This window comes from Corvus moneduloides, chromosome 1, assembly GCF_009650955.1.
Source record: "Corvus moneduloides isolate bCorMon1 chromosome 1, bCorMon1.pri, whole genome shotgun sequence".
NCBI classification, from domain to species: domain Eukaryota; kingdom Metazoa; phylum Chordata; class Aves; order Passeriformes; family Corvidae; genus Corvus; species Corvus moneduloides.
In genome coordinates this window covers 25,112,782-25,122,390 of record NC_045476.1, presented here as the reverse complement: position 1 = coordinate 25,122,390, position 9,609 = coordinate 25,112,782, and the positions used below count along the sequence as shown (strand labels likewise).

At 41.5% G+C, this 9,609-nt stretch overlaps 1 long non-coding RNA gene across 1 annotated transcript; it reads right to left on the bottom strand.

The window, feature by feature from the left end:
* Positions 1-3,761: 3,761 nt before the first annotated feature.
* LOC116441030 lies at positions 3,762-9,417 on the bottom strand. Its single transcript, XR_004238847.1, has 2 exons — positions 9,329-9,417; positions 3,762-5,235 (listed from the first exon to the last, which is right to left on the bottom strand). It is a non-coding gene; the product is annotated as an uncharacterized LOC116441030 (long non-coding RNA).
* Positions 9,418-9,609: the final 192 nt, after the last annotated feature.

The following is a 9,609-nucleotide window of genomic DNA, read 5'->3' as shown; positions in this document are numbered from 1 at the left end:
GTGCAGGTTATAGCAACTACCTGTGGGGTATGCCCAGCCCCTGCCCTGGAGGGAAAGCCTGCTGAGAAAAGGAGATTGCTTAACCTCCCAGCAGGACTCCCTGGAAAGGCAACCACTTTTCAGCTACAGCGAGAAAAAGACAGACCCAGAATCCTCTGGGAGACCCTATGCATATCCTTTGTAACCCATTGGCCTTTACCCTCTGACACCCACTCCCTGTATCCCTATAAAAGCTAGCCCTCTACCCCTGTGAGGGCAGAGAGAAGCCCATCAGTGTCCTCCCCTTTGCTGGCTATGGACTAATAAAGCTACCTCGTGCAGAACTGCTATACGGGTCTCTCGTCTCTCTCCCTGGTCTGGCCTGGAGACTGCTCAGCAGAGCAAGAGGTGGAATCACAAGCTGAAAATCACTAAGAGCTGATAGCTTCTCTGCACGGGCACTCTGGCTAGCAGCTGAGGGAAGACACCGGGACCTGGGAAGAAGATCCTCCATGGGACCATCTCTCTGGACCAGTCACAGCTTCCTGGGTCAGAGCTACTGACCCCACACCAGCTGCCTTAACTACCCATGTGCTATCCCACAAGAGGCAATAAATTACTCAAGTCAGATGCACAGAGTCAAATTCACAGCAGACGACTTACCTCATGGGGTTGATTTCCTGTATCTCCCCATGCTGATTAAGGAAATGGATTGCCTGTACCAAATGGAGAAATGCCTGTGCATTGGCTGAAGAGGGGGAACAAATGTTGCTGCTCAGAAAATAGCGGTCAGCCCTGCCTGCTTAGCATTTGTGTTCACAAAGCCTGGCTCTGAAGTAGGTTGTAGATCATTAGAAATAATAAAAATAAAAATTAAAAAAAAAAAAAAAAAGGTGTGAAATGGAGAGAGACATTCTTATTTTTTTTGCTCCTAGGGGCCCCAGGAAATGGAGTTCCATCTCCATTCTATGCATACCATCTCCAGCAAATCCCAAACCAAATCTGTGTATATTTTACAGACAGGATTGTGTAGTGTCACAGGATGAATGCAAGCTGTCTAAATGGATGAAGCTGTTTCACTTTACATAAATAATTTAATATTAAGTGGAACACACACTGGCATATGTCCACCCTTCCCCACTGCATCTTTTTAACAACACCATCCTCTCCTCTTCTTGTGCTGCTGTAATGGAGAAGCCATAGAAGTACTATTCCAGAGGAGGGCAGCAGATGGAGCAAGGAGGACAACAGGCTCTTCTCCTCCCTCCTTGCTTTACAGAAATGCACCTGCAGCATTTATTTGCAGTTTTTAAGTGCATCCAGATCTTTAACTGAACAGCTGGATTTACTTTCACCAGAGCATCTTCAGCAGGGACCCACACTGCTGCTTTCACAATGTCTTTGGTCCCCCTTCTGCATATATAAGAGCATTTGTGACAGTGGCTGTAGAAAGTGGGTACCCCGCTATTACTCTTCTACACGATCCTCACTGAGGTTTGCTTGTGGCTGAAATTCATCATGTTTGGTTTTAACAGGAATCATACTTTTGATGAATAAGACTTTATGTAATGAAGAGAGGGTTCAGTTCCACTTGTTACCAGATGATAAATGGCCTACACCTGGTGAGCTAACCCAACACTTGTTCTCCAAAACCACTGGCCTTTGGAACTGCACAATGCCCATGGTGTAACAAAGAGAACTGGAAGTTCACCAGCCCAACTGCCCTGCCATCTCAGTGAGATGAGTCAACCAGAACACTGGGGCCCCCAACCACCAGAGACCACCAGAGAGACCCCCAGGACAGAAGAATGCATGCGTAAAGGGGAAGGGAAGTAAGTTAATGATTTTGGGGAAATATTATCATATGTATATTTAGTCCAGGACAATCAACAAATATGTATGTAAAATTCAGTGTATAAAGAGAAACTTTCCTGTACCCAGCATGCATCGCTTTTGGGAGGAGCTATCCCGCTGTGCATCTGGCTGAATAAAGAATGCCTGCTTCTTAATGCTACATTAGTGTTTAAGGAGTTTTTAATTTTACCGAATTTTTGGTAACAAACTTGCTTTCAAAACCAACTTGTTGAAAGATATGTCTGCCTTTTCTTTCATGTTTCATATTAATAACTTCCTGGCCTTGGCAAAGAAAAGTAAATCCACTGTGGTCTCACTGGACCATTAGAAAAGAGAGGCAGATCTCATTTGCCTCTTCAAAATTTCCTGATATCAGCAGTTATTGTTCTGCTGTTTCATCATAGATTAGGTATTCAAATAACCTAACCAAAGAACAAGCATTTAATTAAACGACAGTCAAAGAGGCACTTTATGGTTGGGCACCGCTTGAATTGAAGCAGTCTTTATTAATGTAACTGAAATAGATACCAACACCTGCATATCAGCTTCATGAACGTTCCTCTCTATGACATTACCCTGGCCCCGTTCCCTCCACATCACCCAAATAGTCACTTTTGACTATGATACTACTTCAGAGAAGATATTTCCTCAATGCCGTGTGGGTCAGAATAGTACTGCTGAAGTTGAAAATGTATGTGACTGCCTTTAGAGAAAGAAAAGTTACCTGGTTTATCCTGGTGATGTCCAAACTCTATGTGTACAACAGGAAAAGTATCACATTAGCTGGTTAATCAAGCACATTTTCTATGTATCGTGGCAATGTTTCTTATTCTAATGACTGTGTCATTAGATCTGTCTGCTAAGGCACAAGATTTGCCTGTCTGAACCAACTGAGAATTTAAATTCCTGAAGTCCAGACTCCATTGAAGTCACTGTTCTGGGACAGTTTCCGGTTTTTATGCTGTGTTAGGGAATTAACTTTGTGACATCTTGGCCCTATTAAACCAGTAGAAGTTTTGTCTTAAACTGCAGTAGATTTAGTATGTTGTGCACTCTATAATAATTGAAATGAAAATTGTAGAACAATTTTCTGTCTGCTATTTTAATGAGCTTTACAACTTCCTAGGAGCAAGCTTCTGCAGATAAGGAATCTGTGCAAGTATTTACACAAACCCCACATGAAGCAGAGCTTGTATGTCTTGAATGAATGAAGTGTAATGTGCCCATGCTGGGCTCAACAGCTTGCTGTCAAACCTCCAGTGGGCCCAGTTCTATTGAAATTGTAGGAAAAAAAGATAAAATGCTAAAGACTAATACAGCTTTTTGCTATTACAAGTGCAAGCTTGAAATGAAGGCAGTGAAATTAGGGGCATTTTAGACTTGGTTTCAAATTCCACCCAATGGAGGGGTTCTTCTTCCCCTTAGAAATACTTTGCATTATCTACTTTGCACCATCACCTGTAATGGAAGAGATGGTCTGAGACAGAGGACACCATCCTGCTCTGAATAGCAGGCAGTAATCTGCTTAGCAATAGGAACCAAGCAAGGACCACTAGTACTATAGGAGAAAGTTTCACGAAGGATGTCTGGACTTCAGGCGGCTCTCTTGAAAGCTGTTTATTGCATAGGCAAAGTTACAGCATTTCAGGGAGTGGGTATCCAGAGCCAGCCCTACAGCTGCCAGCTCCAGCTGTAGGCATACCTGAAGCCACTTTCTGTTCAAGTTACAAAGCATTAGACACTTTTCTTTGCAGAGTATCTTAACACATAACAACCAATAAGCACCATACACAATACCTTTACATTTGCCTATAGCCTATCATAACTACTACCATCACCATATTATAGTCATTATTATCCAATCACAAGAGTAAGTAAGTTACAATTTAAGCTTACAGTGGAAAATTCTCAGACCTTTCTTCTTCTTGCTACATCAACATTTCTTGTTTGCCTGCCATATCTTTGTTTTTGGTAAAGACACGTTTTCTATTTACTTATGCTCTTCTTGAGGCTTATTTACTTGGTGAAAAACATGTCTTTGTTTGTAATCACATACCTTTGTCCTGCTCCTAAAATCTCCTTCCAACTCATCTCCAACCTTTGCCTTCTCAGTTACTCAGCGATCACTGTTTCAGCAAAACATCTTTTATTCTATATCAAAACTTGCTTTCATTTCTACCTCATCCCCAGCTTCTACATTCACAGACCTTTCTGCCAAGCCTACATACTTTACCAAACTTTCATGCTCCCCAACAAGTACACTTCCTCCTTCTCTCAATTTTGCTGTATGGGCTGGAGCATCAGTCTGAAATCTAGGGATGTAGGATGAAGACAAGGGCAAAAGCCCTGTATGACTGCCACCACTGTTGAATCCACCAGTGCTGTCCTCTGGGCTAGCTAAGATTTCTCAGGATCCAGCACAGGTTGCAATATCCCCTTGTTTTCCCCTCAGTTCTTCACACAGCTTTCTGAGGAGCTACTCTCCTCAGAAATCAGGGCTGCATGATGGCTATCATGGCTCTGATTGGCCAGCCAGTTGACAACAGTAGTCAATGATGATACTCAGAATGAAGTAACAAGGCCATGACATGTAGAAGACTGCTCCCTTGGACTCTCATCCTCTATATTCTCTAGCCAGCAGCAATTAACCTATTACAGTTTTTCATCTACTGAATTTTTCAGACCGTAATTCTTTTTCTCAAGCTGTAAGGAAAAAACCAAACACCTCAGGGGATGGAAAGGTATGCTCTTGTCCCTTCCTACAGAGGGCAAGTGCTGAAAAATGCAAAGCTTACAGCTTGCCACTAACTGAGCAATGCTGAAAAAATCAGCCATATTCTCTTCTCAAGACCCGAGTCACCCACAAACTGGAATTTTGTTAGCACAGCAATGCAGTTTCATTGCATGGCAGGGCAGTAACTGCCAAAATGTTTGTGGTGCTGCTGTAATGTGAAGAACAGAGAGTGAGTAAGGATTTTTCAAGATGCTTGCAGTAAACTGGAAACTCAGGGAAGTTGAGAGGAGCCAGTATTCACCTTCCCTGAGTTTCTTTGAAAACCCTCTTATGTGGATCACTCTGCTCCTTGCTTCTTTGTTTCATGCCCTGTGTCGATAGACTTTTGGTGTGGTTTCAAGCAAGTCTAGTTTATTCCTCTTTTAATAGTTTATTGGATTACACATGCAGAAATATTCTTTGCCAGGGAAGTTCATAGGCTGTGTCAGACATCTACAATTCTCGCCATCCTGCTGCAAGGCACAAAAAGGCTGAGGGACAGCCCAAGCTTACCAATGAGTCTCTGTCTCTAATCTGTGGGATAGGCTTATGTTGTAGGCACTGATGTTTCTCACAGTCATATGTGTAATTTCCAGTCAGAGAAGTTGTTTTCTTTCCAGGTTCTCAGTCTAATAAAATAAAGCAGACATTGTGGAGGGTGTTAAAAAGGGGAGTGAACACAGTAGTGTTTTAGAAGCTGTCTAATAATATAAGCTCCAAGTGCAGGAGGACTGTAATACTATTTTAAAAGATCCTTGAACGTAGAGTTGGAAATTATGTAATCTTGACAAGTCTACAGTGCTTTAGCAGGAAAACTCCTTTGTATCCATACACAGAAAAGACACTGGTTCAGCACATAATTAACCAGAGCAAGAATTTTGAGTGAGAAACTTCAACTCCAGGAAAAGGAGCAATTCTACAGATCTAATGACCCTGGAAAGGGAGGGAGAGAGACTTATCTAGGAGGTAAAGGCCAGCTTTAACCTCATCCCAGTTCCCACCTTGCTCCATGCTGCATAAGAGTGATGGATATAAGGAGAAGCACAAATTACATGGGTCAGAGGTCATCTTCTACTGCTTTGTTCTGAGTCTCCCTGGAATATAATTTTTCACTACCATCTGCCATTTGCTGGATTTTACATCTGTCTTTCCCTAAAATTAACTCTCCCAAAGCCCTCTGACATAAAGAGTAATGAAAATTGTGCACTGGAGTCTTTACAAGCACGAATCTTGAAAATCTTTCTCCCTCATGAAAAGCCACATCTTTTTCCTTCCATGTTTTCTCCTGGGTTGCTTCTACTGAAATAAGAAGGAAGACTTTGTTATAAACTAGATATACCAGAAAATGTTAATTTTTTAATCTAAATTTAAAGCACAAGTTAACCTATAATAATTTTCATGTCAACTGAGTGATAGTTTTTCTCCTTGGCTTTGCACAAGGAATCTGGGCATGACCCTGATTCTTGACATAGAAATTTCCTTTGCCACTCTAAATGGGGCTATTGTCTTCCAGACTTTTAGGTTTCCTTTGTAATGCCCCTAAACCTTTGTAGGGGCAGCAGGAAAGACATTTGCATGGGAGTCATCTTTGAAGGTAGATACAAATCCCAGACTCCTCTGAGCCTTAGAGTGTTCCAGCCTTAAAGGCTTTACTCAACAGTACAATAAACACAAATTATTTCCCTCTTGGACCTGGGACAAATATGCTGTTTTTCAGGATGTGGCACTGATTTTCATCAAGCCTTCTGTTTCAAAAATATGACATATATTTATGTTTGTGTCTGTGATAAACGCAACTTATGTCCCTATATGCATATACAATTTCATATAGGGGGAAATGTAAATGTTTATAATAGTAAGTCTGAAAAGTGAGGTGCATTGAGGGCAGGTTTAGGTCTTCTGCACTTTTAACCTCCACAACTTAAAGGGAAACTACCAAAGACAAATGTTGACTGTACAATCAGGCAATCTGTTTGATTAAAAATCCAGCACAGCCCATTGACCTATTGATCAAACTGTTGTGGCTGCAAAGTATTTAATCAACTGCAGTCTGTTTTATATCTATGACAACATTTATAAAGGGACTAAATTAATAAATTGGTCCTTACAAGGTACAATTCCCTTATTTTCCACATATAAATTTACTCTAGGCATGAACATGCATGCAGCAGCTTAGGAGTTAGAATAAACCTGGAACAAACTTTATTCATGGCACAGTACACTTTCACACACAATAAGAGCACAGGCTGAGGGTGGGCTTAAGCCTATTAGGAGAGTGTGAGCCCTGAGTTTTCTTACCTGAAGTGAGTATTATATTGGATGTAACCACATGCTACTGCAAAGAGAGGTGACTTGAGGCTGAATCATTAAGAGTTTTTGTTTGCCTAAGATCAGTTAAAATAAAATAACACTTCACTTTCACCTTGTCAGCACCTCTTATTTAATTTGAAAGCAGTGCCAGGGTTGAAAGTAAAATCTGAAGAAACCTTAATGTAAACTTAATGTAACAAACCCCCACAGAACCACAGTGGTACGTGTGTTTTGGCTTGTATACAAGGTTACTAGTATACTAGTTTTATAAGATTTTCATAGTCATCTGCAGTAGATATGGAACATACAGAGGTGACAGCTATGTCATCTTTAAGGCAACAGGCCTTCCTGGTACTGATAATCATGCTCACCTTTACCTCTTTAAAGACAGGGCTTTGTATGGGAAGCTACTGTGATATGACTTACCTGGTGATCTCTAGTGTTCTTGGTTCTTTCCTTTCCAGCAGACTCATTCTAGCCTCTGCAGGCAGCATCAGCTGCTCTGTTCCACACCCATGACCAATAACAAATGCACAGTAAGGTAATAGTTATATATACATACATGCATGCATATATGTACATATGTGCATGTGTGTGTGTGTATATATGTGTATGTATTGTATTTACCTGAATTTTTTGTTAGATCTTCTCCTACTTTCCTATCTGTCAAAGCTGCATCACTTGTCTTCTAAAGCACTAGCATGGAAACTTTTAGACTTGTTCTTATCTTTAATCACATGAGTAGTTCTCCAAGAACTGCTTTTCCCAGGATGGGAGTACTTGTGTATGTGTGAAGAGGACTATTTTTCAGCTTGTGTTTGTGAAATAACTGAACAGAAAAGATTAGAAAGCTGGCAGGAGTTCCAACCCTCTCACAAACAGGACAACTGTAAACATTTTAAAGACCACATCTGACAGTAAATCCTCCATCACACTGATAACGTGACAGACATCCTGCAGAGACTGGGATAAATCTGCTCCTGCAGTTAAATGCTTCATGGCATCATGACAGCTAAAAAATCTAAAAGGTGACCAGGGTTGGATGTGTAATCTTGCTGAGATAGCTGATAGGCTGCTTTCCTTTTGAGTAAACCTATCTTTTAATATTCCCAAAGCAACCTTGGGATCTGGTGGCTAGAATAGGAAATTGTTTTCTTGTCCTCAGGGAATTCTTTAGTGCTATAAATGGGTCACTGACTTTTTCAATCAGGACAATAAAAAGGCAATCTTCAGCTGAGTTTCAAAACATATTTCTGATTTGACCACTTCATTTCATTCACCTCATTCTGATTTTCTGACTTCAAAGAAAAATATGAAATAATTGTGTTTCTAAGTAAAAGACATTTCAGTGAAGATTAGAGGGTTTTTAATTGAAAATTCACTGCAACAGAGAGGTCTGGACAATGATGGAGGTGGGCAACTCATAAAAAGTTAGGCTGGGGTTTGTGTGGTTTGAGGAGTTTAGAGGTTTGGGGGGGTTGGGGGTTTTTGGTTTGTTTTGGGGTTTTTTTTAATTGAGAAATATTAGTCTTCAGAAAAAATTCTTAGGAGCCTCTGCTCCATTTTTTCAGGAATAATTTAAGCGTTTATGAACTTGCTTTTAAAGGTGGGCCACTAAGACACATAAGCACAGGTGACTTACACTTTGCGAAGTAATGAATGTACTTGTCTCTCCCAGGCATCAATGAAGAAAGCTCACAGTTCTTTCAGGTGGTGCCTTTAGAGCATTTAACATGCTTGGAATTTTGTAGAACCATATAGGATACATAAAGGATCCAAGGGTGTAGCACAGTTTGCAGGGCTGGCAATTAGCACTTTGCCCCTTTGGGCTTTCTGTCCAATATACCGTTTATGAAAGAAAGTATGCCGTGCACACTGGTGCTTTTGAATTGCAGTCACTGAGTGGGGGAAAAGAAAAGATAACTGCAACTATGAGCCCTCAGAGTTTTAGACAAAGGCATTTTTGTTGCAAATGAGTACTAAGAGAGGGGCAGTTCACAGTCCCACCACTGAGTGGAGTATTTCTTCCTGAGCTTTTCCAATGTCAGACAAGTTTTTATTTCTTTCCCTCAGCTGAAGCAACAGTTCCATCCAAAGGCATGGGCTAAAATAAGAGAGACTGGTCTCTGCTGGCAAACAACTGGAAGACTCCCTGCCTGGCCCCATAAACACCATGCTTGTATAATCGGTTGTGGCTAGATATATACACAAAAAAATGCAGTAATCACTGAACCTCAGTGCTGGAGACAGTGTCCATCAGTTTCTATGCTTATGGTGCTGCTCCTGGATGTGTGCCCTGCCTTCTTGCTTCACTTTTATTCTCAACTCTCCCCTGGGTCCCTGATGGTATCAGCCTTACTCCCTCCCCTTGTGATTTTCTTTGCAGCTCTAAACACAGCAGCTGCAGCTCACCTTTTGGCTCTCTGTGACAAAGCTTTCACATCCTCCCTTGCTCCTTTGAGAGCATCAGCATCTGTGGCTCTTGGTCATCTGGCAGGAATGATGCCTCAGCCTTGAGGTACTTCTGGTCTCCCTTGCATCTTGTTGCCTCTCCTTCGGCCTCCGCAACTTATGGAAGAGGAAGGAAACAGGATTAGAATCTGCTGGTGAGGCAGAGAGTGATGGTGCTGTTCCCTAGCCTCCAGGAGGACGCCTGAGTGCAGCGTTGCCATAGTGACAGCTCCCACTTATCC